General features: G+C 36.0%; 1 pseudogene across 1 annotated transcript; it reads right to left on the reverse strand.

Moving 5' to 3' along the window:
- Positions 1–1729: 1729 nt before the first annotated feature.
- Positions 1730–7192, reverse strand: LOC143533052 (TMV resistance protein N-like; annotated as a pseudogene). Its single transcript, XR_013135285.1, has 4 exons — positions 6653–7192; positions 4781–5912; positions 2421–3335; positions 1730–2333 (listed from the first exon to the last, which is right to left on the reverse strand). The product of XR_013135285.1 is annotated as a TMV resistance protein N-like (transcript).
- Positions 7193–24158: the final 16966 nt, after the last annotated feature.

Raw genomic sequence — 24158 nt, forward strand, 5'->3', positions numbered from 1 at the left:
CATTCACACTGGGAACTAGAATCATAAAGTATCAAATATGATTATCAACAGGCTGGGGACAAATTTGTGGACCGGTGATCAAATGACTGTCAACGAATGATAATAAAAAAAGAATTTCAAGAAACATGATGTAATATATATCTGGGGAAAGGTGAAATTATAGGTAGTCAAATGATGATTCAGACCTTGTTATTATATATGAATGATCAAACTTGTGATTCACCGGCTGCATGATTAGTTTAGTTTAGTTTAATCATTAGTAGCTTATAAATGTTATAAATGATATTTAGAATTTGATAGATACGTTTAATTATTAGTAGCTTATAAATATTAAATTCTAACAAGATTCATTCAAATAGGCAGTATGCAAGTATGAGAAATTGGTAGGTCATGTAAGGTACCGAATTGTTGCTTAAACATTTTAATCAAACTTATGATGCCACGCTCTACATAATATCGCAAAAAAAAAAGTGATTGTTTTCCATTGAGGCATTTAATGGAACACTTTGATGTGCATGAAACTATAAACAGATCAAAACCAAGTGTCGGACCAGAAATACATACGTTTAATATTCGAGAATCTAATCAATAGATAAAATCTGCAGTATGTAAGCATATTAAAAAGTGAATATCAATCGATCAGCGAACAATGTGAAATTGCTAACGTTAAAATCGTAGAAGCCTTGCATAATGAAGTTCAGATCTTCATCGCAAGCTAATCAATTTAGATGCAGAGATTCACGAGAGACATTGATTCGCAGTTTCAGGCTAACTCTAATAAACAACACAAATCTGAATGCTTTCTATTAATCTATAGTTGCAGATGGTGAAATTAAATTTAGGGGTGATCAGCATTTGGTTCACCAAAACCGAAAACCTGCATTCTGTTTTTGCAAAATCATTCACCGAAACCGATAACCGAACGTTCAGTTAATTTGATTACTTTGTCAGTTTTGGGTTCAGTTCAGTTATTTTCAGTTAATAATCAAAACAAAACTTCGGCTAAAATTTTTTCGCTTTGAAGTACATAAAATGGAGTAATAAAACATGAAATAAATGACAAGGAGGTATAATTTCGCTTAACTAAGGGAATTAAAAAAAAAAAGAAAACGATTTTCGGTTCGGTTAACAGTTTGGTTTGGTTTTGTCGGTTTTCATTTTGGTTTCGGTTGTTATTCACCCCTATAACTAATTATCAATTTTTAAAGTATAAGTTATATGAATAGGAAGCTGAGAGTACTCTACATGTTAGTGGTTCTAAATGAACTAATAGCTTGAGCACACTGCAACTAAAATTTTGCTCAACAAGTTGGGCGTTAGGAACCTTCATAAATAATTATATGCTGAGTAATAAACTCGTGAAGTATGAATAAATGATTTGAAGTAAATGAGTTTTGGATAATCAGAAATGATTAATTTGAGGGCCAATTCTGAAAGATATCCATAATATCTATCTGAAAGTTACACAAAATATACAACGGTCAAATTCTATCAAGATTCATTCAAACAAGCATATGCAAGTATGATAAATTTGGTAGGTAAAGGTACCAAATTATTGCTTAAACATTTTAATTACAACAAACCATACCTTTAAATGAACCAGAAATACATACTTTTGATTTGAGAATGCATAATCGAATATCAATCAATTAGCAAATCAGAAATTAAAGTGTTAACTTGAAACTTATTCAGAGAACAACGTGAATACCATGAATACCAAGTCAAAAGACAAGAACATTATTAGGTCTGTTATGAGCTACACATGAATACCAAGTCAAAAGTTGTTTTCGCTGCAATTAAAAAAAATACACAATTTCAGGTGACCATTCAATCTTAATTTTAAAGGGCTTTGAAGCGTCTTCGATATTAAATGTCTTTTTAATCCCAGTCTCGTCCCAACACTCTGAGTAGTCTATTGCTCTTTCCTTTGATTTACTTTTCCTAGGAACAAGTCCTACTTTTAGATTATCCAAGCCATGAAACTGAAATGTGATATGAGTGTATGTAGTGTTCCACCATGAGGTGTGCCTCAATGAACCAAAGGGTACATATCCCACCACCTGTGGCCAATCCATATAAGATTCTGGATACTTTTTATACTCTTCCCAGTGATCGTGATCAGGTTGAGAATCCATGGACAACATCTCCTGCTTAATAACCATGCTACACCCATACATGTTGCAATCATCAGCAGATAATAAAAATCCACTAAAGTCATTATACCAATTTTGTGGAAGTTGCAATGTGATCATCGTGATTATTTCTCTACAAGAATCTGGCGGATACACACATGGATGTACTATACTCAGAAAGCGATCTTCAAGTGCATGATTCTGCATTTGAATTATGAGGAACACTATTATTATTACATTTTATAATGCGTATAAGGCTTCAATTCAAGAACAAGATAGGAGTTATACCTGAAGCATAGAATGTAGTATCTCAACACCAATTAACTTATTCTTATTGTCTCTCTCTAGGGAGACTTTCCATAACCATTTAAAAATTGATAAATCTCCTACACTTTGAAGTGAGTTACAATATTCTGCTATAAGAATAGCTATGCTTGACGGGAGATCCGGCAGTTCTACAAGGCTCTCACAGAATTACAACTTGAGGAACTTGAGACACGGGATTTTGGAGAGGCTGGAATGTAATCGTGAAAACCGGTTATGACTTAAGTCTAATATTTGTAGGTTTATTAATCCACTCATATCAGATGGCATGTCTCCATCTCCCAATTTGCAGTAACTAATATCCAACTTTCTTAAATAACGTGGAAATTGAGGAAGTTTCCGGGTCATTGTTAAAGAAAGCTCTTCTAAACGACATTCCTCGTCAAAAAGATCCCCTGCCGATTTCTCAAGTCGCAATCCATAGAACTTTAGATATTTCAAACGTTTTAAGAGATGGAAGTTGCCCTCTATCCATTTTAGTTTGGAACATTTTCTTAAATCAAAATGTACAAGGTTGGTACAAAATTGCCCAACCGAAGGTGGGACTACTTTTATACTAGTTCCATCAAAATGAAGGTTTTCCAAGCTATCCATTATCGTTTGTATATACGGAAACTTTTTAAGTTGACGACACTCAGAGAGCACAAGAGTCTCCAATTTTTTCATGTGTATGATGGGTGGAAACGATTTAAGTTTCAGACAACCTTTCGTATTCACCCAAACAAGCCTTTCGTGATATCCAATCGATGGATGAATCTCTTTTAACTGAACACATTTCTCTAAGTTCAATCTTTCAAGACATGGAAGGCCTTTAAAATCTGGTGTCCTCCTTAGGTGGCTTGAATCATAGAGATCAAGAATTTTTAAACTTGGTAGACTCTGTTGTAAGACAAATACGTAAAAGTCAAATAGGGATATTTATTCATAGGCCTGTATGCGCATAATTCGGCAACAGTACACGTGTAACGCGCCATCGAACCCGTAATCAGTGCTGGTACGCACATAACCCGATGCTGGTACACACACAACCCAATGCGTATAACCCAACGTCGGTACATGTGTAACTCAACATCGAATGCTTAATTAGCGGCACTACGTGCTCAATATGACACCAAATGCGTAACCGACCACCGATACACACGTAACCCGAAATCAGATGTGTTATTGATAGAGGTTAATTTCGAGATAACCAATCTCCTAATTAAAATTGCAAAGAACACAAGATTTGGAACAATTTTCTTCTCTAATTTTTCAATGCAAAATTACAACTTAAATAGAAAATGATGCATGATAATGTAAACATGGGATCCTAAACTTATGCAAGAAATATGGAAGGTGGAGTAGTGGTGGGACCACTCTCTAACTACATGCATGCAAATAGAACGTGGGAAAGCAAATAACAACTTTGAATACTTCCAACTTCTTATTCAATTGTTTTGTTGATTGGGTCATTAACTGGATGAACTTCTGAGTTATTAATGGGCTGGATCGGCGTATTCGGGTTAACAGATAACTGGGTCGTATCAGTTACCCGTGCCGGTATGCACATAACCTGGAATCGGACGTGTAACCAATACTAGAAAACATGTAATCGATGATTGAGTATTGAACACGCATAACCGACACATGTTATGACTTTTGTTAAATTTCTAATCTTCCACATCTTTTCACAAACACTAAATTCTTGACACGCTTAATCGACGATTGAACACACGCTAGCAAGATAAACATTTTTGTTGCCCGTATCAAAACTGAGGCTCGAACCAGACATCTATAAACTTATACACTTCTTAATGATCTAAACCTACTGCAAATGAAATTAGAAGTAAGTGATTCACCCTTTGAAAAGAAAAAATAAACCGACCCAAACCAAAACAACATTTATTTTAATTGACCAGTTCTGACTCGTGACCCAAACCCGCCTGACTTGACCCGTTTAATGGTCCTATTTAAAACTTAAAAATGAGATTAGATTTACAAATGCAAGAGAAAGAAACAAATAGGAAAAAGTTAACTACAAAATATATAACGTATTGGAATATAAATAAAAAATAGAATTACGAACCTCGCACCCTTTCCATAGTTGTTTTAGTTGGCTTGTTTCTGGCAGGAGTGAAGATGCTGGATAGTGTTTCCAATCAATTCATCGAAGTTTCTTCATGTTTGCAATAACATCAGGAAGATGTTGATGGTTGGGAAGCCAAATGGCCAACTGAAAAGAACGATCTCGCAAAGCTAATACTTCTGTTTCCTGTGTTAATTTATAAAGGGAACCACATTTTGTTAAAAACACTATAGACAAATGTCAATAGAAACACATATACAAAATAATTTTTTTGTAAAGTTAATCTAACCATTGACGGTGCAGCTGCCTTCATAGCACATAACTTATCAATATCATCCATCTTCCAGATTCTACTATGTTTTTCAGGATTATCATGGTGTTCCCCTCTAACAATGTAGTGAGCCATTTCTTCTACCAAGTCATGCATATCAAATACTTCATTTGAAACTTTTATAAGAGACTTTTGTGCCAACACTTTTATCCCTATATGGGGCTGAAAATTGCAAGTATGAAGCACCGACATTGCCTCATCTATCTTCACTCTCCTAAAGAAACATGCGATATCTAAGAATAACAGTTTCTCGTCAGGTTCAAGTCCATCATAACTAATTTCGAGTCTCTTTGTAACCTTAGGATATGGGATGTGTTTTAACTTGGCCAAGACACTTCTCCACTCATCCTTGTCTTTGTCGTATAGAAAAGAACATAAAATTTCCAGTGCTAATGGGAGCCCACCAGCATAAGAAACTACATCTTGTGAAAGCTTCTCATAATCTTCTACAAGTTTATCTTTTCCATATGCATGTTTACTGAAGAGCTTGATGGCCTCTTCATGTGATAACAAACTCACTTCATATATCATGTCGGCTTTGCGGGTTAGCAAATGCTCATCCCTGGTTGTGATTATTATCCGACTACCCTCACCGAACCAATCATGTGAACCTGCTAACGCCTCTAGTTGCTTGCGTTCATTAACATCATCGAGAACAACTAAAACACGTTTGCAACCTAACTTTCTTTTTATCATGCTTATTCCTTCCGTCTCACTCCCTATCACCTCAGTTGTTTTCGTAACTAGAGATAGTAACTTTTCTTGCAACTTAGTCATACCAATTTTGCTTGATTCCTCACGAATATTTTCAATAAGACAGCAAGCTTCGAATTGGTGAGAGATTTCCATATACGCAGCAGATGCAAGAGTAGTCTTACCCCCGCCCCCAACCCCCCATATTCCAACGATACACACACCACCGGACCCAATTTTTAACTTTGATTTTAAATCTTGCAAGCGAGTCTCTAGTCCAATGAAGTCTTTACTAACATTTGTAATTAGGGGAGACAATCTATTGGAAATTGTAGCAACAATGTCCTTAATGCATGATGCTTCATGCCTGCATAATCGATACATAAGGAAATACATATTATATAACGAATAATCATATGTTTGCTTGATAACTATTTATGTCTATTTCATAATATGAAAGCTAAAAGCCAGCACGAACGGGTTTCTCATGATTAAGTTATTGGAAGCAGGCATGCTTGGTAATTTTTTCAAAGTTACACCAAAGTAACAATATATAAGTCGTTATAAAATGTGTGAATCAAGATTTAAAGCAGGGGTTAAGGTAACTAATGGCTGAGACTTGAGTGTGTTTACTTTACATTGTGTGCAAACATAAAATAACGAATTAACACGAACCTCATTCACAGTCACAGACTCACATCTACGTAGGAATGATCAGTGGGTGATAATAAGCACAAACCCGAAAGATATGCCCAAACAACCCTCATGGTTGTACATGACTAGGATGAGCCTCACTAACAATCACATCTGGTGAACATTTTTTTCATTTACTCCAAATCTCATATATATAATTAATGCGTTACGTAACTAGTTAAATTTGATTACGAGACTTACAAACTAAATATTCATTTAACGCTTTTTATTTTTACCTCAGCCTTTTGAATTTGAAATTTGACTAACCGGAGAAAAGTAACTCAAAGTCTCAAACTGATCTATTTATACACAAATAAGTTGATATTGAATTACAAGTATAATCGAGTTATAGAAAGCAACATATCTATCAAGTACACAAGGTTTTTTCTTTGAGAAAAAGTAAAAGAAAATTACCCGTTTGCAAAATCCTTAGAGACCCATCCAGAAAGGTTTCCGGCCTTTACCAAAGCATTTCTCCACGAGTCAACTTTGTGCTTATTGTCACGCTCATGTTTGGTAAATGCTTCTCCATATTTCTCATTTTGTTTTCTCACATCCGATGGGTCGACGTCGTAAAATACAGGCATAACGATTTGCTCTTTGTTTTCCATGCACTCTACAATATGTGCAAGCTCATCCAAGCACCAAGATGAGTCTGCATAGTTTTTAGAGAACACAATAACTGCAATCCGTGATTCTTGGATTGCCTTGAAGAGTGTTGGACCGATTGTCGCACCTCGAGGAAATGTTTGGTCATCCTTGTACGTCTGGATTCCTTGTTGCACAAGAGCTGTGTAGAGATGATCCACAAAGCCCTTACGGGTGTCTTCTCCTCTAAAACTTATAAACACCTCATAATTCCATGAATGAGAATTAGAGGCGGAATTGAAGTTAGAAGTTGACGATGAAGACGCCATTGATCCGTGGATCGAATTCGTTTGGATTTAGTATAAAAGCAAGCAATGGAAATCAGATCTAAAAAGAGAGAGATTGTTTTGAGTATAACTGAGATCTGTCATTGATCTGTGTAAGTGTGTATTATATATTTGTTACATTTTATTTTCTTATATTAAAAAATAATGATTAACAGGGCATGATGATTAAAGTATTACTAATTATTTATATATTATTGTTGACCTTGAGGAAGAGTCCCCATAATACCCATTGTCTACCAACTAATTTATCAAGTATAGCTCAAACAATTGAGGGTCAGACAAGAGACTGCAACCTTCCACGTTTTATCAGGCGAAGCTCGTTTAATATTATATTTTTTTTGTTTGTATTTCTTGAATCATCTTTTTTGTTTGTATGAAATTCCCACCTTACTTTCAATGAACAAGCACTCTTCATCATCACGTATGTTTAACCTTATAATTTATATAAATTTACAGTTATTATTTTCAGTTTGTGAGCTTAAATCTAATTTTGTATTAGGTTCGTAGTTTGTTTTGATGTTTCATAGATTTTATAAAATTGATTGCCTATACTCAATTTGACCCACTTAGTTAATGTTACTCTTGTATGTATTTTTGTTGTCATTCTTTTCTTTATGGTCAATAGGCAACATTTCACTTTAAAATATTTTTATACTTGTTCAAATGGTGCCATGTATTATTCTTTGCGTGACATGAATTTAAAGATAGAATTTGTGATCTAGTTTCTTGAATCTTCAATTTTAGGGCTAAGATATATAAAAGTAATGTTATAAAATTGAATGTTAGGACTAATTTATAATTTGTGACCTGGCTATTTAAACTTGCATGAATAATGATTATATATTTTGTTATGATATTGTATTTTATTAAGTTTTCATCGTTCAGGCCCGACCCGAACTGTTCCAACCGGAAAATTTTAACGTTTGGCCGTGAAAACTTGTACATCGAAAAAAATGGGACCCTATTGGATAAAATCTTGGATCCGCCGCCACTGGATCAGCCACCAAGTGATTACCAACCTCAATTCTACACGTAACTGCCACCAGACACAAAACAGTCATCATGTCCATAGCACCATAGCGGTAGAAGCTCGACAGAAAAGGATGTTGTGTTGACGGCAGATGATTCCACCTTCTTTCTTAAAATGTAAGAATCTTAATTGTCACTTTTAGATATTGCATGCTTAAGGCGGACCGTAACTAGAATTTTCGGGGTGTAGTTGCTTAGGGCGGACCATAACTATATGATTTCTATTTTCTCCAAACATTATTATAAACGGTAAAATCTTCTAAGAACTAGTGGTATACTCTAACACCCAATATAAACTAGGATGATATAACATGTTAAATATGTATTAAACAATTCCCTACTTGTGTTAAATTTGTTAAAAAGGGCCATGGAGGTTAAAAGGCAGGGAGCAATATGTATTAGTTAGAAATTAATAGGAGTGAGATAGAGTTAAATGAATTAAACCATTTTCTATGGGTGAGATGGAGTGATAGAGAGAAAGATGAGTGATGTAGTGTTTATGTGGAGTCAAGAGAGATTAGAGTACACCCATGACCTACATTTTATATATCATTGTGACCCGTTTCTTGTGTTCGACAACATTCCGTGGTTTCAACAATAAGCAACAATCTAGACAACAACAGGTTCAAAAATAGAGGTGACGTACAGATGTTGTGAGGTCACATGGCGTCCTCGATCAAATGCTTTTGAAGCAACAATATTAAGTGAAATGCAACAACATGAGCATTTGATGCAAGCGAATTACGGACACAAATGATCTCATGGAGATGATGATGTGTGCTAAACACGGACACGTCTCATCTTTAGAACACCAATTTCTTAACGCAAGCAGTTGTGACAACTGGTGTCGAGGCATAGAGGGCTAAAATGGAAGAAGAAAGACGAATTGGTTCCGACTCCTCACACTCATCAATCCAACAAAAAAACATAAAATTTATGTACAATGACCCATTTATATAAATACATATTTTTAAATTTCTACAAATACATAAACATATATATTTACCTGACAATTTTAATAATTACGCTCGTGTGGTACACGAATCGGTAACCTAGTTATACTTAATAGGCTATACCTATTTGAATCAATGTGAACCAGATATACCTCCCTGTATATTCAATAATTAAAATTTAAAAATCTCATCAAATAGATCAGTTACTTCATCAACTACATCATCAACTACAACTTCAGCTCTATCAATTGCAACTTCAACTCTATGACAAACTTATCCAGCGCTAGGGTACATAACGTATCGGAAATTGTATCAACGATGTCCTTGATGCATTTTCCTTCATGCCTGCACAATCGATACACAAGGACATACTATGTAAACCATAACCATATGTTTGCCTAATGACTATTTATGTCTAATACATTCAATATGAAAAGCTAAAAGCCACCACCCCCGGGTTTCATTTGATCAAGTTATTAGGGGAAGCCAGGTTTAATTTACAATGTGTATTGTAATGGAACTCGGTCTGACCGAACCACAACTGAAACCCGAATAACCAAAATGTATTTTGATTCTGAAGGTATCATAATACATTTTGGTATCAGCTACTTTTGCTAGCATAAAATACCTGATTAATTACCCACTCACACTCATTTAAACAATTATATGTAAATAAGTTTGATATTGACACCTTTAGTTACAACTTACAAGTATAATCGAGATATTGAAAGCAAACATATTGAATATAAAACAAATATCTGGAAATCAAGAGAAGAAAATTACCCGCTCGCAAAGTTATTAGAGACCCATCCAGAAAGGTTGCCGGCCTTTGCCAGAGCTTTTCTCCATGATTCAACTTTGTGCTTATTCCCACGCTCATGTTTGGCAAGTGCCTCTCCATATATCCCATTTTGTTTTCTAACATCTGATGGATCAACGTCATAAAATATGGGCATAACGATTTGCCTTTTGTATTCCCTGCACTCTAGAATATGTGCAAGCTCGCCCAAACACCAAGATGAATCAGCATAGTTTTTAGAGAATACAATAACTGCAATCCGTGATTTTTGGATAGCCTTAAGAAGAGCTGGACCGATTGTCTCACCCGAGCAAGTTTTACATCATCCTTGTACGTGTCGATTCCTTCTCGTACAAGTGCCTCATAGAGATGATCCACAAAGCCTTTACGGGTGTCTTCACCTCTAAAACTTATAAACACATCATGTTCCCATGATTGAGAGGACAATGAAGATGCCATTAATTTGTGTATTGTATTTGCTTTAGTTGGTATAAAAGCAAGCAATGGAAATGAGATCCAAAAAGAGAGAATGGAGGTTTTGAGTGGTTGAGACGTGAATTGGTCTGTATTATATATTCCATCAAGTCAAGAAAAAGTCAATACAACGTAAACTTCATAATACCTTCAAATAATTTAAAGTCGTCGGTTTTTTTTTTTATTATTATTTATTTAATTTTTTTCCTAGAAAAACGAGGTCAAAAGAGGCTGAAAAATTCCGACCTGGACTCCCCGCCAGGAATATGATCCGGATGTCCCGGGTTCGATTCCTGATTCCGACCGGATTTTCCCGAGCAAAAAAACCTGTCGTGCCTTCGGCGCGGGGTGAACCAACTGGGTTTTACCGGCCAAGCCAAACTCGGATGCCAGCGTGGATCTCGATTATGTCAACATAGTCTGGCCCGAGTGGGGGTGGCGAGACTCCTCCTCCTGTTAGACCGAGGAGTGTGATATATCTTAACTGCGAAAGTCACCGTTCGAAAAAAAAGGCTGCAAAATTCACATTAAATTTCATTGTCATTTGTCTTTGTTTAGGGTCGGACTTATAGTTACAATAGGTAGTATACCCCCTAACCCCCCCCCACCCCCCAAACCAACACACACCCCAAATATAAGGGCCACTATTTATAAACAAAGTTTGTTTGTTTGTTTTCTTTTCTTTTTTTGAGATTATGCATATATTAATTGTATTTGTTGTGTTTAACCAAAATGTAATTGATTTTTAGAGAGGTAACTAGTAAGAAGCCCATTTTGTTTTATTATGGATGCAAGTTCGAATCTTGTAGGTGTTTTAGTTCTTTAGCTTTTTTTTATTCCACTTAATTATATTTTCTTAAGTCATTTGTAGCCTAATAATTTAGTTATAATCAACTTTTTGTGAAATTGAATAATATATAACTTTGAATATATAGTTTATATTAGATATAGGCAAATAAACCGGTTAACCGACCCGACCCAAAAACCGAACCGGTTTGAAACCGATTATGTAAAAACCGGTTTGGAACTGATTGAAACCGTCGGTTTGAAACCGGTTTGTATTTTTCTCCATCAAAACCGGTTAAATGAACCCAAACCGGGCAAAACCGATCAAAACACGAACCGAAGGCGATCAAAACCCGAACAAAAACCGATCGTAACATGGTAAGAAACCAGTTTCAACCCCAACCGAAACCGATCATAAACCGATTTTGACTTTTGTTGACCAACCGAATCGGTTTTAACCCAAACTGATTGAGTTTTAAACCAGTTTATGCACCTCTGGTTGATATACATGATGAAGATTGTATTAATTAACTTATTATACCTATAAACATTAAATGAGCTTGTTTAGCAATTAAACTACATTAAAGTAGTATTAAAAGGCCAATCAAGTACCAACACCTACAAAAAAAATTAGATAGGGGCCTCATATTTCACTTTATATTAGGTCTTCAAAATAGTTAAAATACTTAGGCCGGCCTGTCTTTATATATATATATATAATATATATATATATAAACGAAAACATAAAAATCCTACGTGTCGCGATGTGATCGCTCCTCCTTTTTTGGAGTCACTAGATTTGCTTGATTTTTAAATGGAGGCTTCTCATGCATTTGACCCGAATTCACGGGTATGAGTCTTATCAAACCCAGATATTTATTAAACGGGTTATAACATTTCATTAAATTAAAAACTAATTTCGCCAAATATTTGATATGAAAATCCAATAAAGTAGGGATATACTAAAAATTAATATATGATTTATTTAAATATATATATATATATTATTTATAATTAAAATATAAATTTAGAGTAAAAAATAAACGGGTCTTGGGTCTCATCAAACCCATATAGCTTTTAAACCGGGTTATAACATCTCATTTATTTGTGAAACAATTTATCATCAAACCATAAGTATATTATTAACTTTCATACAATAAAAAATAATAAAAATTCAAAAAATAAATAAATATTAGAAACAAATATTATAAAACAACCCCGTAATATGGGGGATAAAAACTAGTATATATATATATATATATATATATATATATATATTGATAATAAGAATAATTCTAGAAGAAACGCGTCGAAGAAATTATTCAATTAGGGACGTGTGTGTGAGTGTGTGTTGACTTTGGGTGACCCAGTCCACCTCTTACATTTCTAATTAAATTTCTGTATTATCAGTAGGGGTGTTCAAGACATCCGAAATCCGAATCGAAACTGAAACCCAAATAATCCGATCCGAATTCTTATTCGGATATTCGGATCGGATCAATCCGAATATCCGAATAACTAATTCGGATTCGGAACGGATTCGGATATGAAATTTAAAAAATTCGGATTATTCGGATATCCGTTTAATCCGAATACAAAAACATGTTTTTAGTGATAATTTCCGCTTTGGTATATTTATTAGACTATTATTTGAAATTTAAACTTTAAATTTGTGTTAAGAGTAATTTGTATTTTTTTCGATTTTTATGTTTATTGTGATTCTAAACTATTAAATGTTATGAACAGAAAAAAAGAAAATTTTTTTTAGGTTTATTTCGGATTATTCGGATAATTTCGGGTTATTCGGATATTCTCCGAATCCGATCCGAATTGAATTTGGGTAGATTTTGGATCGGATAGGAATATTTCTAATTCGGATCGGATCGGATCGGATTTCGGATAGAGTCCAAAAATTTTCAAATCCGAATAACCCGAACCGAATAACCCGAATAATCCGTTATCCGATCCGACGAACACCCCTAATTATCAGTTTCCTTTTATTCAAACTTAACTTTTTTTAAATGACGACTTTCTCGTATTTAGGCTATCGTACACTCCAAATTTGGAGGACCCTGATGCCCCACTCTGGTCAGACTATGCTGTCTTAACAGGACCCACGTTGGCTTCAAAGTTTGGCTTGAGCGTTCCCAGGAAACCATACATCCGACTGTCACTTGACAGTCGTTATGCCACCACAAGAGCATAATTCTATTCTCTGGTGTAACACACGGTGGGATGAAAATCCGAGTGGGCTCAAGGTTCAAACTGACAACCATTGCACAAGGCTTAGATCAAATCTTTTATTGCCAATATCCAACCAAATATGATACAAGTGGGATTCAAACGTGAGTCTCCACTTGAGAACCCAAGCCTCCCACCTTTAAACCACAAGTGGGGGATTTTATTCAAACTTAATTAGTTTTTTTTCCTTTTCAAGTAACCTTCTTAAAACAATTTCTATAGAATTTTCAATTTGAAACAACAAAAAATTGTAAGGCAACTAACCCGCCTAACACACCGCTTTTGGGCAGAAGCGACGAGGGCATCAACATATGTAATCGACAGAGTACCGCAGTAAGGTCTCAAGCATGTATCTTCACATATATGAGAAGCTGCTCACGACCACAACGAATGTAATTCAAATTTCGAGTGCCTGGATGTGTTAGCTGGTAATGTGTCCACTGAAAAGCTGCATATGCACATAGCAACCCTCCTTATTATCTATCAAAGATAATAATCAATATAGTTACACGATTCATGGCTAGTCAAAGATGAAGATATTATATTCATAAGTTATGCCTTGCATATAGTTGTAATTTAATGCATTCCTAGAATAATTTCAGCGGATGGTGAAAGTCATAGAAAAGCGGTTCAACCGGTCCGATTTTTAAGTCGGACTGGTGAACCGGTTTGGACCGGTCCGGTCAGGTCTCAACAACATTTCCATCACCCCTAAACTATTCGGTGTTGTTTTGTTAAAATAAACAGAGGATTAAGACTTTATATATGAAGATTAAAATATTACTAATTATTGACCACTTTCTAAAAACATTAAAAAATTATAAATAATGAACAATTTTCCTTCAAATTAACTCATGAACAGTAACTTTTTTTCTCTACTCCTGTCACAACCACTAAAAAATGAAGAATCACATTCACATAATTTATAGAGAATAAATTATGTTTCTCCAAATTTACAACCACCTCTAAAAGATGAAGAATCACATTCACATAATTTAGAGGACGGATTGTGAATGCTCTTATGACTGTTAAACGGTCATGGGGTAGTAGTTGGTTTTGTATTAGAGAGTATATATGTAATTATTCTTTAAACTAACAAAAAGTAATTGAAGTTGAGGGACTAATCATCATTATCATCATCATCATCGTACTCAGTAAATCAATGTTTTGAAACCCGGACCGACCTGCTGTTCAACTGGTCGGACCGGGACCCAGTAGTAAAGCTAGTCTGGCATAATATAACCGTTTACCAACAACCCTGTCGGGTTTATCAGTTTACGGTCTGACTAGAACCGGCGGACTGCTGGCTGAACCGATCAAACCTTTTTCAATAAATTAAAAAACAAGTGACGCAGACAAGATTCGAACCTAAGCATGCAACGAGATGAAAGTCTTAAGACATAGCACACAAACCATCCAACTTGGCTGTCTTCATGTCTATAAGAAAAATTTGAGGGCATAGATCACTCAATTCAAGAAAAGTTTGAGGGCACAGATCACTCAATTTAAGAATCAGACCTGCATTGTGCTCCGCCCATATAGAACAAAACAGAGGCACAAATCATATTTTTTTAACAAAAAGGAAATAAAGTCGCATGGATTGAAAGGTGTTAAAAAAAAGTCAATCAAGCCCCGGATCACCTGGACCACTACACCCTCTGGGGCTTGGTTGAGGGGCTTGATCCAGGGCCATGTCATCACTTACGTGTCGGGTTTTAATTGGATCACTTGGGGCTCACTGAGCCCCATACCTTTAGCCTTATGCTGAATGCGACTTTTGAATCGTCCTGATAAAGAATTTTGGAGTGTTACTTGAAAGGGTTGACTAAACATACCATCTTTCCTATTTCGTAATTTTTCATTGTAAGGTGGTACCACCATACAAAACATAAACTTCAAGAAACTTTTTTGTCTTTTTTTTTTTGTGTGAGAACTCAACTTGTTTATGCTTATGATAATATATGTCGATTCCTAATTTCACAAATAGATTTCGAGCCAATCTCCCCCTTGTGAAGCGGATCATGAGTCCCCTTGTCCAGAGGGACCTCGTGGCATACAACCGAAACGACTTCCACTAGATAGCCGCCTCTTTCTCTGTCGGGTCCCCGATTTCAGCTGGATCTTACTCAAATCATGTCATAACTCACACAAATAGATGTGTCGACAAGGGAGTTAATGACGGGTTGCTATATTTAGAAAGATCACCGTTTGTTAAAGGCGGAATCAATAACAAACATACGGGTTGCTAAATCAATATTCAAATGTAACCAACACGAACAAGATTCACTCAAAAGATTTCCATTTATATAATATTCATCATACAAATTGGATAATCGATTTAGGGTTTCTTGAAGGAAGGTTTTTTCCGTACTCAGACAGCCGTCACACACAATATTCTTTCTTAATTAATGTGTCTGGCTTACTCGCTGTGTCTCTCTTACTCGCTGTCCTCAGGTGTGCCCTAATTTTTCCTTTTATAGGCCTGACACCCTTGGACAACTGTCATTCCTTCTAGAAAGCCTAAATACAATGTACATATTCAAATTACATATTCAAAATAATCTAAGTGTAAAACAAGTCTTCCGGGTAGGCTTTGCAATAATATTTAGTTTCCGAGTAGACTCTGTACTCTGCCTTCCTTCAGCACTTGGTAACATAGAAGTGTGCTCGGAATCAGTTTCCGGGTAGACTTTACTTTCGGGTAGACTTCAGTCTTCTTGGTTTTGCTAAACTTTGCCCGACAAATCCTTATGAGCAACCTTGTTCTTCAATGGTCCATTTCAACTCTTTGCTATAAAATAACTTATTAGCAAAGTGTACTCGGGAGTACTGTTCCTTGCTTGAGTTGAACCTTGCCCGATGATACTTAGAGATATATCATTAAAACATCAAGCTTGTTTGGACCACTATTATTAATGAATACCTTGCCCGGTCTTCCAATCACTTGGCTTCATGGACTTGGTTAGCCAAAAGCTTACTCGGGAGAGAACTTTACTTGGCTATGAAGAACAGACTTGCTTGATAAAGTGAACCTTGCCCGGATTTACATAAACTAGTGAACCTTTCCCGGTAATGCACTAATTTGCAAACCCTGCTCGGATATCCACTAAAGAAGACTACTTGAAGATAACCTTGCTCGATAGACAAAATATCGTACTCGGCCAAGTAAAAGCTTGCTCGAAGGTCTAAGGTGTGCCCGGTTCCATACTTAGCGAATTCTGAGGAGGTTGAGAAGATTCCAATCTTCCATATATCTCATTTTGGTCAAATATTTGACTCAACAATCTCCCCCTAGATTGGAACACCTCAGCTGACCAAAAACATTTCTAAGGTTACATACACTTAGTCAAAATACATATCAAATTAAAGTCAAATTACATAATCAAAACAAAGACAATTACATATTCAAAAGCTGTCCGAAGACATTACAAGACAAAGCCTAATCTAGGAATCTTGTCTCTTCCTTGCATTGCAGGCGGCTTGTCTTCTGTTCACTATTTCTGATGCAGCTTTCATCTTAAAGATATTAAGAATTCGGTAGTGAGTATGACTTTCTGGTGTAACCAAATCCCTTATATCCATTAGATCTTCATTATGCAGATAAGTCAAATCTTCATCCTTCTTGATTATCCCCAGTATTTTTCCATCAGAGTTTCTCAGCAAGTAATGGTCATTATTTTCTTTGTATTCAACTTCTGTAATAACGCCATTTCGTTGTACTGTGTAGTTGGGGCGTGTCATTCTTCTTTCCAGACTTATGCATGTGTTCAAATTTGACAATGGATTCTCATCTCTGACATTCATCATATAGTCTCTTTCAGCAATGTCCATTCTCTTCAGCTTTCCAGTCCTCTTTGACTTGTGAAGTTGGATTGTTCTCCAGCTTCTCTTTTCTTTTATAAACTTGAATCCTTTGTCAGCTTCTTCTTTCAAAATCTTTGACAGATCATTCATCTGCCTTCCAGCCATCCTGTTTCTGTTTCTGTAATCATACAAATTCAGAGTGGCCATCCTTTCCAGTTGCTCTTGAGTGTACTCATAGAAATCACTCCTCACAACTATCTCTCTTAATTTCCTGCTTTCCATAATCACTTTAAGCATTCACAAACATAATCATAGTAAAGTTCTCTTGGAAGATCCACATTTGACTGTGGTCTTGTTGTTCTTTGTTGTGCAGAACTACTTGATTCACCTCTTCCTCCTCTTGGATATCTTCTTGAGATTGGAGGCCTAAAGGGAATAGACTTCTTTGGTTTTCCATGCCTTAAGTTGAAAACTTTAATGTAGATTGCCTCTACCATTTCTGTTGGAAGGTTGGCAAGTTCAACAATGTTTTCTCCTTGTTCTTTAAGAGAGAGCAACATTTTTGCCATGCCAGGAGTGTTTGCCAATCCAGCAGGTATAAACCTTCCATCTGCATAGTATATGGGGTTTTCACCTTCCCTTAGAGCTTTCTCCCATTCAGCCTTTTGGAGATAGAAAAGGTTTTTCAAATCCTCCTTTTCCAAGTCATCAAAAGAGGGTTCATCCATTCCCCTTTGATTAATCATTATGTTCCTCAGAATGTTGATCATCTCTTCATTCTCCCAGGGAACAAATGGTTCATTTTCAGGTTCAGGCTTCACTTCTTGAGGGATTGGGATTTCATCTGTTCTTACTTGTTCTTTCGTCTTCTCCCTCAAAGTCTGAATTCTTCTTTTCTTAGCCTGAGGTTCATCAGATGGTTCAGATTGTTTGGTAGAGCTCTCAGTTTGGACCCTCTTCAGTTTTTCTTTTCTTTTCAGTTTATTGTACTGGTCCAACACTGATTCTCTAGATAGGTTCTCAACAATTTCTGGCTTCAAACCTTTTTCCAACAAATATCCACACATGCCTCCATACTTTTTCTTCAAAGCTTCAATCTTCTCCAGTTTCTCATTTTCCCTTACACACTTTTCAATCACTTTTTTTCTTTCACTGTTATACAGATCTTGAAGCTGGTCAAAGTTGAAATGAGACAAATCTTTCTCCGAATAATTGTGCCTTCTGAGATATTCTCTGAATTTTTGGCTGTCTCTGTTCTTTTGTTCCATCTTTTTCTTGAAACCATCCCTCTCCTTGTCAAGTCTCTTTTGCAACTGATCATCATCAAGATCAGCCAAAGTTTCAAAACTTATGCCATACCTCTTCAACTTTACAACCAATGGATGATTTCTCTTAGCTTCTCTCATACTTAACTCAATATTGGCTCTTTTCTCATTAGTCATTTCAACTTGTGGAGATTCAATATTGACCGCTTTACTTCCTTTCCCTTGATCATCATTGTTTTCATCAGAATTATCAGTTTCATCATCCTCTTCAGTTGATACATTAACTGCATCTATCTTTGGTTCATCTGAGGGTGGATGATCTGGATTCTGTTCAGTTCTAACAGGGACATCAGGAACACCTTGAACCCTTTCACCTGGTTGCAAGGTTTGTAGTAGGACTGCTCTGATAGGACTAGCATCTTCATCTGGAGTTTCAACAAAGTACTTATTCTTGTCATCCCACTTACCACTCTTAGCATATCTTTCATGCTCAGTCTGCTCAGATGCCCTCTTTCTTCTCATGTAGGTCTTAGCAAACCTATTGACTTTCTCAGCAAATTCTTCATGTAGTTTTGAAAGTCTTTCTCTTTTCTGTTGAAGTGTTTCATGAGGTTCAGTTACATTCACTCTTTCTGACCAGCTGTCAGTTGGGTTCTTCTTCAAGTCTTCTCTCAACTGCTCAGCCCATTTCTTGGCAGCCATTGAAGCAATGGACTCACCAATTTCTTCTTCAATCATTACATCAGTAATCAAATTGGCAGGTTCAGCAGTTTCTGAGGACTTTCTTTCTTGTTGATTCTGGGATTGAAACATGCTGACCACCATAGCTAAGGCATTGTCAGCTTCCTTAGCTCTTTTCATCATAATCAGTGTTTCAATTGCTTCTTGATCAGCCACATCATCAATGATTTCTTTTGCAATATTGGCTTGTTTGATCAAGGCTTCCTGCTCTGCCATTTCTTCTGGAGTCATGGTTTGGGCCAGTATCTCCCTATCCCTTGTCTCTCTTAAAATGTTCTCATGTTCTTTTAAGGCAGCAGCAGCAATCTCATCATCTTTAAACAATACATCTTTTTTCTGGATATGCCTTAACAGGCTCTTCTTCACTGACTTTTGTTTTACCCTTCTCAATTCTCCTCCTCACATCCTCTTCATCTTCAGACTGTACATAGTCATATATTTCTTTTTCAAGTGCTTCTATCTCAGGGTCATACTCTACCCTCTTGGAGCTTTCTGGTTGTTCAATTTGAGAGATAGGCTCCTCAGTAGCAGTATTCCCTTCATTCATCACTTCAGTCTCTACTCCAGTTTGAGTGTTAATTAAGACATCAGTAGCTATATCAGTAGCAGCTACATTCTCCTCAACATTTGTCTTTTCAATCCTATCCTCTGTCTCAACATTTTCTTCATGCCTTTCCACATATGCAATTTCATCATTATAATCATAGTCTTGTTCTTCCACATCTGATCTATCACCTTCATACTCCTCATCCTCAATCCTCCTCTCCTCACTACTCTCCTCTCCATCATCATAATCAATCATAATCAATTTCAAACTGTCTGCAGTCTCTACAACTGTTACAGTTTCAGTTTCAACATCTACACCAGAGACAATTGGCATACTATCATTCTCCCCATGTTTTGGGGCAGCTGAGGTCTTTTCAACCTCCTGCTCCAGGGCTTGAATTTTCAAATTTGCTTGTACCAACTTCTCTATCAACATCACATTCTCCTCTTTCACCTCCTCATTCCTTCTCTTCAGTTCAGCATTTTCTTTTAACAGGGTCAACAGGTTAGTGTCAGTGGGTGGTGTTGTAGGTGGTGATGTAGAAAAGTGTTCATATTTAGGCTGTTCTGGATTTGTGGTGTGGGTTTGAAATATGGATAGTGGTGATGATTGTGTATGAGGTGGACTTGGGATGAATGGATCTGAGTGAATTGGGCTAGATGTTGGTGGTGTTTGTGGTGTTGGTGATACATGTGTTGATGTTTCAGGTTGGCTTATGGTTAGGGTTTAGGGTAGGGATTGAGTGGTTTGATGTGGTGGAGTTTGTGGTGGTGATGGTATAATGGGTTGGTTAATGTGTGGTGGTGATTGTGGTGGTGTTGGAATAGGTTGTTCTGGTTGCTCAAGTTGCTCCCCCTGATTAGGTGCATCAACATCCATAGCTACTCCAGCTCCTCCTTCATCTCCATCAATATTATCTTCTTCAACATCAGAACCATCATCATCACTCTCAACATCATCTCCTCCTTCCTCCTCTGAGCTTAACTCAGGCACTGGCATTACATTCAAGTCATGGTTCAACAACCATGGCAAGATCTCAAATGGAACTTCAGAATTGAATCTATTGGCAACACCCGGATTCTTAATTCTCTTGTATGTGTCAGGTTTCTGCAGTAGGTGTGTAATTCCCATAGTGGGTAGATCTTGTAATTCACTGTTAAAGATTATCTGCAGGAACCTTGGATATTGTAAGAACCTGTCCTTCTCTTCCTTCTTCAAGTTTGCTACTAGTCCTTTAAATATCATCTTTGAAAAATTGAAGGGTAGATCATACATAATCCCAACAGTAGCATTTGCTAAATCATGACTCATCAAAGTCCATGATCCTTTTCTTGGAGCAAACCCCTGTATCACATGGTGAATGAGGAATCTATACAGCATCGGAAACATCCCCTTTTGAAACTGCCCATCATGTACAGTTCCCTGATAACCCATCGTCTCTTCAAATATTCTCATCAGGTGAGTTGTATTGAAGTTTATTGGGTTATGATCATCATCATTCAACCGCAAACATCTTCTGATCATTCTTTCAGTCACATGTATCTCATGGCCAGCAACAGAGGCTTCAATTCTTCGGCCATTTATGTCATCCACAAGTGTTGCAGATCTCAAGAAATCAAGTGAATGATTTCTATAGATGACAGGACTTTCAGTGAAAGCAAAACTGACATTTGATCGAACCATCCATGTAATCATTCTTGCCACCGGCTCATTGTCAGGTGTGACTTGTAAAAGTGCACACACATTGTGTTTCTTTTCAAAGAAGTACTTGGGTTGTTCTTCTTTTGCCATATCTGAACATCACAGTCAAACATATTCAAAGTGAAATTAGTCATAAAGTTCAGTACTTTAAGTAATTTCAAGGTATAAAATGAAGAAGAAAGAGAGAAAATCATCAAGGACCTGTTCTTCGACAAGTTTATAACCTAAACACATAAACAAGATATTAGTAATCAAATACATAATCAAAGCCCATTATAGTCTAATCGTGATCGGAAAACACATTATTAATGCTTACCGAGTCGGAATTAGAGGGCTGATTCAAGTTAGGGTTTGGATTAATAATGAATGCGATAGGTCGGTTTGGGTTTCTTTGTGAGTAAGCAATTGCAGTGGAAGGAGATAGAGGGAAATGTAATGTTGAAAATTTTTCCTAACTCCCTCTTATATGCCTTTTGAAAGTGGGTTTTAAATGTTTTTTGTCGTTTAGTCAGTTATTAGCTGTCAAACAATAACATTATCCACTTGATATTTTAAATCATTTTTAAAAACATATAACTTTTTATCATTTTAGGCTTATCAAACCTTACTCGGAAAAGTGAACCTTTGTAAAGTCTACTCGGTATACTTCCACTTACACAAAGCTTACCCGATAAATATTAAACCTTGCTTGATAACCTTTTATCATTTTAGTTTTATAAGGTTTACCCGATCCCTTGTTACTCACAAACATTGCTCGGTCAGGCTAGGTAATTTAAAGTCAAGACACTATGAAGAAAGCTTACCCGAAATACCAGATTTCTTGAGAACTTAATCACAAGACAATTAATCAAGTATAAAAGATCAAATAAACATCCTTTCTAGGAATCAATTAAGATACCCATTTAAATTTCTCAACTTTAAATTAAAAGCTTAATCTAGCATAAACCCTATCAGAATAAGAATCATATTCAATCAAACATAATAAAAGCATATTCAATCAAGCATACTTGAAAACATAGTGTGCCCGAGCAACCTTCACAATGTTAGTGTGCCCGAACAACCTTCTTATACAAAGTATACCCGAATAATCTTCCTAGAGTACAAAGTGTGCCTGGAAAGAACTTCTAGCAGACAGTGTACTCGAAAAGTCAAATTTTGAAAATTACCAAGTATATAAGGGGAACAAAAGTGTACCTGAAATATAAAGTGTGCTCGGAAAACAAAGTTTGCCCGAAAACACTTGTAATTTCAAAGAAAACATATTCACACATAAAGCTTACTCGGTGTACTCAAGGAGTTCACAAAGTTTGCTTGGAATAATAATCAGCATATAAAAATGCAAAGCTTGCTCGAAACAATAATTTCTTGTTAAAAGCTAGCTAAAACACATAATCATCTCAAGACTTCAAGCTTGCTCGGGAAAACTCGTACAATGGTGTACCTTACCCGAAAAGTGTAAACACTTCAAAGCATGCCCGAACATCATAAACTTAGCCCAAACATGACTAAGCTTACCCGGAAAGGTTAAAAACATTAAACCTTACCCGAAAATACATATTCAACATATTCAACTGTTTTATGCCCGGAAAGGTAATAAAACATCAAACCTTACCCGAACATACATATTCAACCTATTTAAGGCAAAATGCAACACTTTTTGCTTTAAAACACTTGTCAGAACAAAATTTTTCTTTAGAGATCATAGTTTAAGAGCAAATGGTGCATTTAGAGATCAAATTTCAGTTGTATTTCACTTCAAAACAGTTTGTACTATTTTCTAAAAAGATCTCAAGAATGGGATCATATTGACTAAGTAACTTTCTCAATACTTCATGGTCAGCTTTATTATGACAGTATAGACAGGTTAACAGTATGTATGAACTTAATATGACTATCATTTCTTTGGTGATATGATTAAGGTTCAATTAGAGCATAATTCAATAATGGTCAACACTGTTCTATGATGCCTCATATCTCTTCTCAAATCTTATTTGGCTTTCCCCAGATCACCCCAATTTGACTCCAACCTCCTGTATTTGGTCAAAAATTGTTTTTATATGACATAACTTATTGGATCTTTTTGTATTTTTGATTTTCAAACATATGTAGAGGTTGAACGTTGGACTTACTGTTAAATAACATGCCTTTCATTCAAGATGAGACAGATTTGTCACCATCTTTGTAGTTCTTAGTTGTAACCCTCTTGTTTGATAAAATATTTAAAACACTTATCAACTTTTGGTTGATTTATTCATTCTTCCCCTTGTTTTTGACATTTTCTCAAATTTTCTTGAAGCATGTTCTTTGTCATATTTAAAGATGTTTCATTTTTTTGGGTTGACCAAATAACAACAGGCTTGTGTATGACTGGGTAATCACTTTTCTGCCTATCATTTGGAGAGATTTATCTTGAGACATGCAACGACACTATGTATCTCCATATATAGATTAGCATATTCATTATGTTTATATCACCTTAGAGTTTACACATCATTAGAAGGCAACCATACTTGTTAATTACTGTACTAAGTTCCCTTTTAGCCTATAAATCCATATGATTGGCTAAGTAGTCAATGTACTATCATTTCCCAATATAAGTTCAGTTTAGTATTCAATCACCCCAATGTCTCTTAATTGGCAGGTAA

Source organism: Bidens hawaiensis, unplaced genomic scaffold (assembly GCF_021521415.1).
Source record: "Bidens hawaiensis isolate Kalapana, Puna unplaced genomic scaffold, B.hawaiensis_p1.1 tig00009618_1, whole genome shotgun sequence".
In the NCBI taxonomy this organism is placed as follows: Eukaryota; Viridiplantae; Streptophyta; class Magnoliopsida; order Asterales; family Asteraceae; genus Bidens; species Bidens hawaiensis.